This window comes from Saccopteryx leptura, chromosome 6 (genome assembly GCF_036850995.1).
Source record: "Saccopteryx leptura isolate mSacLep1 chromosome 6, mSacLep1_pri_phased_curated, whole genome shotgun sequence".
NCBI classification, from domain to species: Eukaryota; Metazoa; Chordata; class Mammalia; order Chiroptera; family Emballonuridae; genus Saccopteryx; species Saccopteryx leptura.
In genome coordinates this window covers 4,843,083-4,853,155 of record NC_089508.1, presented here as the reverse complement: position 1 = coordinate 4,853,155, position 10,073 = coordinate 4,843,083, and the positions used below count along the sequence as shown (strand labels likewise).

At 57.6% G+C, this 10,073-nt stretch overlaps 1 non-coding gene across 1 annotated transcript; it reads left to right on the top strand.

Moving 5' to 3' along the window:
* Positions 1–305: 305 nt before the first annotated feature.
* Positions 306–383, top strand: LOC136377987 (small nucleolar RNA SNORD112). The gene has a single exon (XR_010746579.1). It is a non-coding gene; the product is annotated as a small nucleolar RNA SNORD112 (small nucleolar RNA).
* Positions 384–10,073: the final 9,690 nt, after the last annotated feature.

The following is a 10,073-nucleotide window of genomic DNA, read 5'->3' as shown; positions in this document are numbered from 1 at the left end:
CTTTGCACTCCTTTTGTACAGCGTGTTTCTCCTCACTCAGGTATCTGCTTGGAGGTAGTAAATGTCCACGCCACTACTTGTAACAACACCCTGGCACCCTGTAATCTGTCCACCCTGGCGCCTGTTTCAACCACCTCGCTGTCACGAAAGCCCTGGGTTCTCCCCCCGTGGGGACGGATCGTGGAGGCAGGTGTAAGTAATTGCCGGGGTCTGGATTTGAGGAGTGGGCTGCCGCGTGCCCCTGGCATTGTCCCAGATAAATATGTGCACGCATACATTAGCAGAATCAGACGGGTCCTCACGCCTGGACCCGTGAGGCGAAAAGTGTTTAAGAACAAAAGATCGTGATCAACCCGGCTCTGCACAGAACACTGGGATCCATTAGAAGACAGTCGGTCCCGCTCTTTCATTCTCTAAGAGCTGTTTAATAATCCGGGGTACATATGCACACCACTGCTGATCAGACCCTCCTCTCCTGTCGAAAACCCCAGCTGTGCGTGCACTGTGAGTGTGAGTGTGCATGTGTGTGCGTGTGCAGTAGTGGCTTCAGTCAAAGTCCCCGTTGTCGGGGTGGCCGACAGGTTCGTGGGGGCTTGTTGCATGATGTAAGAAAATATAAATAAGTGTGGACCCGTGAAATAGATGTGTCCCCGGCCTAGATAAATGAGGACGGCTCGTTACGAACCAAGGTTTGAATTAATAAGACGCTGCCCCACTGACACCAGCCTGAAGTGACCTCAGGTGGTCCTGTGCTATTATTGCTAATGACCCTGCCGTGAGCATCTCTGTGGCTTACTCTGTAAATACCATTCTTTAACCCCCAGTTCTTACAGGTGGGGCAGCTGCATTAAACAGTTTGGAAAAGTTTATATTTTCATTGAGTGATTTTTTCTAAAATGCCAGTTTAGACCGTGTCACTGTCTTGCTTTAAATCCTCTATCTGACTTCCTGGAACTTCTGGGACATGGTCCAAGGGCCTTAGCCTGGCACGTAAGACCCTTCAGGGTCTGGCTGGGAGCTCCCTAACCTCGTGCCCATCCCTCCTCCTTCCCCCAGTTCCTTCTGGGCTTTTTTCTCAGCCTTCCAGACCAAACTACAGGCTCCCCACCCCACCAACACAGCGGACAAAAGTTCGGCAAAACTTAGTTCCCAGAATTGTGACGCCTCATTGACACGTCTTCCTAGCCCCAGAAAATGATTTGCATTTTTCTAGCATTCCTGAAACTGCCCATATGTTAATCAGCTCCTTTTCCTTTGTCCCTTTTCAGGGCCTTAGGCTCCTGTCTTGCTTGGACCTGATGTCCCCTCACTGAGACCCGCCTGACATTCTTTCCTGGGAGGACGGGCAGGGTCAGAGGACAGAGGTGCGTGCTCGGCAGCCCAGGTGAGTCTGCAGAATTCTGTCAGATTGCAAACACATGCCTGATACTGGCTGACACCCCGCTGCCCCACACTGCCCTGTCCTGCCCTCTTGGGGGCACACGCCTGGTGTGTCTGCTGGTTGCTGTGTGTGCAGCACCCCAGAACCCAGAGTCTGGGGTCTCCAGGTCAAAGGTAGTAGCATCTCAGGGTTGTGATGGGTATGGGGGCCTTGGTGACAGCTTGGAAATGGATGAATGCATCTTTTGTGGCCTGTTCCTCACCAGAGAGAAATGGGCCGGTCCCAGGACATGAGAAAGAGGAAAGCCCTAGCATGTGACAATAGGGCCACCAGCTGGGGTGACGGTGGCAGGTCTGGGGAAAGGACGTGGTTGAGACTAGTGCCTCTATCTTAGGAGCAGTGGCATGTTCTAGAAAGAACACAGACTTTGGGGGTCATGGGTTAGGATGCCAAGTCCACATCACCCTTGGTGTAGAGGATGTACCTGCCCTCGGGGGGAATAAAAGTCACCAGTGTGTTCAAAATGTTGTTCCCCCTATTTTCCTCCTGGGGTCGGGGGTGAGTAGATGGCACCCCAAGAGGCTGATCGTCAAGAACACAAACCCAGCTACGCACCAGACATAGGATTATGTGTCCTTTTAAGTCCCCAAGATGTTCTGTGCCCCAGTTTCCTGATATTAAAAAAAAGTAATCATAGTCTCCCATGGGCTCCAAGAGAAAACAGCGCAAACACATCATGCAGCACGGCCATCGGCGCACCACCCCCAACCCGAATCAGTAGTCAGTCCCGTCTCATCCCCTCCCGAAATGCTTAGCCCTCCGTCCTGAGACAGGCAGCTCCATTCAGAAGCCCTCGGAGGAAGACAAAAAGGCCCAGAGACAATGTGAGCAGGGCGTGAAAGCCCCGTGCCCCCCGTGCAGGCGCTGACCCCCACCCCAAGGGAAACGCTGGCCAACACCTGGGGCTCGCGAAAGGGGCTGCCCCGCCGGCTTTAATTGGGTTCTCCTAAAAAGTTTGGCGATAGTTTGTTTTATTTTATTTTTTATGAATATATATAAAATGTCAGACTGCTCTTCAGGCAGATTTTTCAGGCTCGTATTTTATAGACTTTGGCAGGGGTGGCTCGGAAGGAACAGTGGTTACAGTCTCCAGAGGTTCATAATTCCTGGAAGAACTTCTGGCTAAACCCGACTTCTCCTAAATTTCACAGAAAAGGCTCCTGGGCCCGGCCCAGCCTAAATGAGGTTTCTGTGCATCGGTGCCGCCTGCCCCAGTGGGGGCACGACTGTGTGCTGCTTTCTACACAGAAGTGAACTTCCTCGGCCACGGGGCACAAAGACCCCTCTCTCTAAGCTTTGGGGCTGTTTACTCTGGAGCGGGGGCTTGGGGAGACGCACGCCTCACCCCGGGGCTGTTTCTCCACGGCTGTTAGAGGAGTGGCCCGTGCCTCTGCAGCCCCAGCTTCGTGCCCAGACTACGTCATCTGTCCTGACTCCACACGCTGGGATGGGCCGTTCGTGTCGAGCCCGGGCAGCCACTGGTCTGTAGGGACTGGGACAGTGCCCGTCCTCCGCAGGACCCCTCCCCAGCCAGGCTGCCCATCGGGAGGGGAAGGTTCTGTTGCCCCTGTAGCCTGTGGCTGGTGAGGGATGTGAGGAGATGACTTCTCAAATCCACACCAGGGATAATCCTGAGTCCTCTTCTGAGGCACCAGCTACCCTGCCCAGAAAACCTTTCTTTGCATAATTTCTTAGGTGCGTGACTTTTTCTTCCAACCCCCCCAACCCCCATGTACTGCTACAGAGGCCATAATTTAGAACATGTAAATCTCACTTTACCAAACATTTTCAAAATTTCACTTTTTAAAAAAATAGATTAAAACAACAGCAATGACGAAAACAACAAAACGAGACAGGGAGAAACAGTCTCCGAGCAGCACCTCAGCAGGCAGCCCGCAGTCTGTCTGTCTGTCTGCGGGAGCCAGCCCGCACTCTCCACCTGCAACACGATGCTGCCCCCCCACGGCAGGTCGGAGCAGCTCTCGGGACCCCTAGACTGACAGCTCCTGGGCGGGCGGACTGGGTTGTCAGGAGCGGGACAATTAGGTGGCAGTGACAAGGGGCTCTGTCCCTGGGTCCTTGGTGCTTCTGACCTCTCTGAATCTTTTCTACCCTATGTTTCTACGCCATGGAGGCGCGCCTCTAAGCCCCTGAGGGTGAGTGAGGTCATTTTAGGGACCCCCTCAGCGAGCCTGTTACACACCCCTCACACACACACACACACACACAAACACAGCCTGCACAGGGAACAAAGACAAGAAAACGCCTTTTGAAACTGCAGAAGAGAGCCTAGTATAGCAGGGGGTCTCCCGTTAAAGGCCCCATCCTCCCCCCCAGATTCCTGGGAACCAAGTCCCCATAAAGGAGCCTGGAGAACCAGCACGGGGCTCCAGAGTTGGCCTCATTCATCAACATACAGGCCCCTCAGCCCGGCCCCAGATGAGGGGCTTTCAGGAGTCCCCAGAGCATGTCACGGTTCAGTAGCCAGCCGAATTGGTGGCTGTGGCCCAGCCGATGGGAAAGGGCCCTGCTTTTTACCCATGACCAGCGACCCCTTCACTCAGCAGAACCCCCAGGAAGGCTGCCCCCCACCCTTTACACCAGTCTGTTGCCCCAGGGCAGACCTAAGTCAGCCGTTCTGGGCCTGGGAGCCAGGGCTGGCACTTGGCCTCTCCAGGTGGCCGGGCCCTTGAGACAGGGGAGCTGATTGAAGGACAGTCCCCCTCTTCCCCACCCCCCACTGGCCCCGAGCACTCACCCCCATTCTCCGCTCCTCTCCCTCACTCTCTCATTGTGACAGAAGCGCTCCACCAGCCATCGGTGCCTTTGCCATTCAGCTCAGGGCAAGGTCTAGGGGAAATGTCTGCGCATCCTTGCTCTGACCCCAGCCTGCCTCCTCTGCAGCCAGCCACGCTCGCTCGGGACGCAGCTCCGTAGGAGCTGCTCAGAGGCCTAGACGTGCGGGCTACCAGCCCGGGCAGGGAGCCGCGCTGCAGCCTCCCGGCCAAGTGTCGGCCTGCCTCTCTCTGCTCGGATGCCTCCTGTAACAGGGAGCTCCCTCTCTCCCCGAGCAGCCCGCTCAGGGCTCGCACACTGAGTGCTGCGCGGAGCCCTCCCCTGCTTTCTGCATTTGCCTCCGTGGCTCGCGCAGCCCCCTCGCCCCCTCGGCCTTCAGCTCTTTGCAGGCAGATAGCTCCCTCTCGGTCCTCTCCTTCCCCGGACGGTGGAGCGAGCCCCCTGGCGAGGGTCAGCTTTGGGGTCCCTCCCTGTTCCCGGCAGGATCGCGGCCGTCTACACCTGTCCCGGACACCTCCGCCTCTGCAGGTGGGGAGCTGGGACGGAGCCCTTTGCCCTGCTGTTCTGCAGAGAGCCCAGGGGAGGGCGCGGGTCTCCCTGCCTGGGTCCGCTTGCTCTGGCTCTCCCCTGTGAAGCGGCTTCCCAGCCCTCTCAGTATTTTTTATGGCCCTTTTGCCAGTTGCCAGGGAGAGCAAGCGCTCTCTATATGCAACCCCCCTGCCTCTTCCGCGGGAGCCTCCGGCAGCCCCGGTCAGCCCGCGGCGGCGGCGGCGGCGGCGGCGGCGGCAGCAGCAGCAGCAGCGGCGGCAGCTGCGGCGGCGGCGGCAACCGCGTCCGCACCAGCGGGCAGCCGCCGCGGGGCTGGGGGCCTCCGGGGCCGGGCGGACCCGGCTGGACTCCCAGTCCCTAGGTGCAACTCCAGCAATACCCTGCACTATTGTGAGCCTCAGTTTTTCCTCTGGAAAGGAGACGAGAGGGGCTCCCTACCAGCTTTTAAGTGAGACCAGAGGAGATAAGGGCAGCCGGGCTCAGCACACACTTCGCGACTGCCTGTAGAGTAGACGCAGGGACTGGGGAGGGCGGCACGCACGCACGGAGCGAGCGTGGCCAGAAAAAAACCGCTCTGGCCTCCTCGGGACCCCGTTCTCGGTGCAAAGGGGCACCTGGCCTGGCAGAGACCCCTTTGCCGGCTGAACCACACACAAAAGTCAGCCAGAGGCAGCCTGAGGCCTGTGAGCTCACAGTAGATGCAGTAAATGGTAGAAATGACATTTAAACCCACATCTGTATTTAATAAAGCAAGAATTTGCATTGTATATAGCAGCCCGAGGTCCCTGGGGCTAAGGCTTAAAGAACAGTCTTTCCTTGCCACTTCCTGGAAGGGTCAGGGTAGACAGGGGGCATCTGGAAAGAGCAGCCTGGTGGGTTCCAGACGTCCCACAGACTGTGGGATCTAGTCACCCAACCAGGCACTTCTTCCCCCGCCACCATCGTGCACCTACCTTCCCGGCCCAGGTCCGAGCTGGAGGCTGGACGCGAAGGCTGGACGCGAAGGCTGGACGCCGGTCGGCTTCCTGTCCTTGAAGCTCAGTCTGGTTGGAGAAAGAGACAAGGAGTGAGTCACTGTAAATCAAGTGATCAAGAAGGGGGTGACTGCAGCTGAGATTTAGTATGGAGCCCGATATAGGGTACAAGCCCTGAGCTGGGGTGGTGGGCATAGGACTCTTCCCCTGGCAGGCAGAAACTCGCAGCATCAGCCTCATAATCCCCATTTGACTGATGAGGAAACTGAGGCAGGGAAGAGTGAAGTTCTGCACTCACCGTCTCAGCTGGTGTGAGGCAGGCTAGGATGGAACCCCAGGCTGTCCGAGGCTCCCCACCACACCCTGCTGCTTAAGACTGCTCAGCGAGGCTGTGTTGAGTACTAGGGGGGGGGTAGGCAGGGGATGGATTGATTAGTTATAAGCACCTCCCAGCGGTGCTTGAGATCCCAGCTCCTCTGTGGCCCAATCCGTTTGAAGGGCAGATTCAGAATTAGGTGGTAGCACCTATGGGCATAGGCTTATGAAAATGGCATTATTAACCTGATGTGGAAAGGGCCCTGCCCACCTCCAAGCAGATTGCAGATGGAGATGACGAGGGCTGGGCTTGTTTATGTGGACAGTGAGTTAGAGAGGACGGAGCACATCCTGGAAGGGGACCCCCCAGAGCAGCCTCCAGGTGGGGTGGGTGAGGGCTGGATGGCTGACAGGCCCCGAGGCAAGGTCTGCAGGGGAGTGCCCCACACTAGAATGCACTTTCAGGGGGAGGGACCCCAGCCCCTTTTCTAACACAGATGGTCACTATGAGCCTCTGCAACTCAGTTTCCCTGTTTGTGAGATAGAGATGGAAACTACGTCATAGCAAAAAAAAAAAAGCCCCTGTTCTCACAGCCTCTCTCCCACCCTCCACCTCTATCTACCCTGCTCCAGTCTCCAGACACCTGTCTGCTTGTCAGAGCAGTGTGCAACAGGAGAGTTTCAGTTCCAGGAGAGAGAGGGAAGGAGGGAGGGAGAGAGCGAGAGGGAAGAAAGAGAGAACGTGTGGACCCGGAGAGGGAGGAGGGAGGGCCTGCCACCCCCCACTCAGACAGGCAGCTGAGCCGAGGTCTGCATCAGGCAGGCTTGGGCCATTGAAGATTTGTGCCAACTCACGGTGCAGTGGAAGCAGAAGGTCTGAACTCTTCAGGTGCCAGCCTAGAGTCTGTGGCGCCCCCAAGTGCCACAAGGGGGCTGCCTGGGCCACATTTTAAGCCCAGAAAGTGAGGAGGGGGAGACAGTCAGTAGGGACTGGCGTTTTTTACTTTTGTAGTGGCGCTTTTAACTGCGTCAGAAAGCGTGAGGGGGCCAGCCTGCCCTGGGCTGGGGGCCCCCGGGAGGGATGGCCCGCCCCGCCCGGGGTGGCCTCGGGCTGTGCCCCTCCCTCCCTCCCTCGCAGAGCTGCACTGCAATGCAGCAGGCGGCTGGCCGGAGGGTCCGGAAGGCGAGCTGTCCGGTGGCCGCTTTTCCAAAGTGGGAAGTGAGGAGTGGTGGGGAGCGGGAAGCCCAGGAAACCGAGGGTGCAGAGGGTCCGGCAGCTGCCAAGGGCCAGCAAGGGAGGGGAGGCAGAGGGTGTGGGGGTCCCAGGGGTCTGGGGAGAGGGCTGGGGACCGGGCTCCAGTGTCAGGCTGCGGTGATACACCGACGGGGAGAGGGAAGAGTGAGGCTGAGAGAGGAGGAGAAGAGGGGCTGACAGCGGGCAGCTTGGTACACTATTTTAGGGTCAAAGCACGAGCACTTGTCCCCCCAACCCCCCTCCCCCCCCAAAAAAAAAGCATAAAAAGAAAAAAGGCATTTGAAAGCTACATAGCTGAATCCTCCCCAGTCTGGCTGCTGGTCTCAGTGAAGGACTCACCAGGTGGCCGGCGCTGCCTGGGAAGGGAGGTGCTCTCAGGCCCTTTCAGAGCCAGTGAAAAGGTCGCAGGGACAGGAGGCAGGGGGTGGGGGGCTGGAAAGCCTAGGCAGAGCTTGGGGGGGGCCGAGAGGCCTGGGGGGAGGTGTGTGTCGGAGGCCCGGGGAGGCAGCACGGTGCCCTGGGTTGGGGGAGGACAAATGGCCTCGGGAGGTAGACAGAAGGGCCAGACAGGGACCTGGGGGGTCTGAGGTATGAAGGAAGAGGGCCTGGGGCAGCTGGTGGGCATCTTGCCCACCGGGCACCCTTGTACTACCTCCTCAACCCAACCAAGTTAGAACGGTTTGCTCCCACAGGTCCCGGCCCCTCTCTCGGTCCCCTCTGACACTTGGAGACCTTCGTTCCCTGTGAATCAGTCAGTTCTCCAGTTCCGTCCAAGGTCCAGCTGAGACCCTGCGTCCAGTCCCTCTCTCTCTCTCTGCCTCAAGTCCTGCACTTATTTTTACTAGTTGATTTTCAAACCCTTTGATCATGAGTTACTTCAAACAACACAAAGGTAGAGAAATAGTACGTAGTTTCAGCACAAGTCGCCCCATTTTTACATTGCTGTCACTCAGCTGTGGTCGCTGTCCCCATCTTGTTCCATCCGAAGCCCCTTCCTGTCTTTCCAGGACCTGCCCCGCCCGGCCGGTTCCGAAGCCAGTCCCTCATCGTCTCCTCTGCGCATCTGTCAGAATGTTAGCTCTCTAAAAAGGAAAGCTCATGTGTTTCCAAAACATAACGACAACGTCATGATCTCCGTTAAAAAATTGAGCCCCCTTCCTTAAATGTACTCCGACACTTATTCAGCGTTCAGATATCCCGACTGACTCATACATTTCTCTTGCGGTTGCCTTGTCCCCGTCAGTGTCCAGTGTCCCGCCTGCACTGTCAGGGGCACGGGGCTGACCGGAGGCGAGCCCAGCAACGGCTGCCGGGGTCTGAGTATCTACCTTCGCCGTGAGCGAGTCACTCAGCTTTAGCCATTTCCAGTTTGCTCACAGAAAACGGGACAGGCTTTCGGGTCTTCCCTAGGGTCCCGGAGAGCATCCGTGGTAAGGCGCACGATGCCACGGCACCCCAGCCCCCGGCATTGTATCTGATACATAACAGACACTCGGCAAACAAGAGCTGCTGGAATTCTTTTTTTTTTTTTTTTTCTCCTGGAAATCTCTAAAGGAGAGTGGGTGGGGTAGGCAGAGCAGTACTGGCTGCCACCCACCAGGCGGTCTGGACACTATACCCCAGCGAGGGCAGCCTGCAGGCTAGGGCTGGGACCTCTGGGTTGGTTGGCTCACCGCTCCGCTGCCCCACAGCGGACTGCAGTGGGTGCGACCCAGGACCCACCAGGCACCCCACCCATTGCCAATCCACTAGATGGCACTCTCTGCTGGGACTCGAGGGGGGACCGCTACCCCAAACTGCTGTGCCTACCATGCAGCCCCGGGGGCTGCTAAAACAGGATCAATGGCTGCACATTAAAAAAAAGAAAAAAGAAAGATAATTTCTAAAAAGTTTTCCTCAGTCTGTCTTTCAGGACGTCCCGATTCTGTCTCTGCAGAAATCGCCGCTCGATGTCAGAAGCAGAGGGAATGAATGTTTAAGGGTCACTCGCTCAGGTCAGGCACTGCTCCTGTATGTCTGCTCTCTCTTTACATCCTCCCCCCCTTCCCCCCGACATCTCACTGTCCTTGATTTTACAGATGAGAACACTGAGAGGTGAGGGACTTGCCCAAGTTCGGCTAGGAAGCGGGATCCAAGATTCCAACCCCGGTCCGTCTGCCTTCTGTGCGGGATGGAGGGAAGAGGAAAGGAGGGGTAGAGGGCAGGATGGATGGAGAGATGGATGGATGAGAGGTAAGCTGGTTTCTCACCAAGATCGAAGGCGCACCGGTTCGGTGAGCAGAAGTCCCCTCTGAGAAGAGCGAGCCGGCGCAGCCTCCTGCCTCTGCTCTGCCTCTGAGTGGACTGACTGGCTCAGGTGGCTCTGGGACAACAGGTGGGCTGCCAGCCCGCAGGGACCACGGCCCAGCTGTGGCGCTGGAGCTGCTCTGCGTCAGCGCTCGGCCCTGGCTGCTCTCACAGTGCGCTGAGAGACAGCAGGCAGCCCCTTCCACAGCGCGCCCGCCGGTGGTGAGCACACGCCGACCCTCACTGCGCGCTTGGGCCCTGTCCAAGTCACCGAATCAGCACAGCAACCTCCACGATGGCACTTCCCACCGCCCCGCATGGTCACACGCGGTGACCCGCCCAAACGCACGCCAGCAGCACATGTAGAATCGGGATTTGAACCCCAGTTTGCTTTTCTTGGCAGCCCATGCCCTCTCCCTAGTTCCTTCTCTTGGTGATTGTGCCTGAAAACAAACCC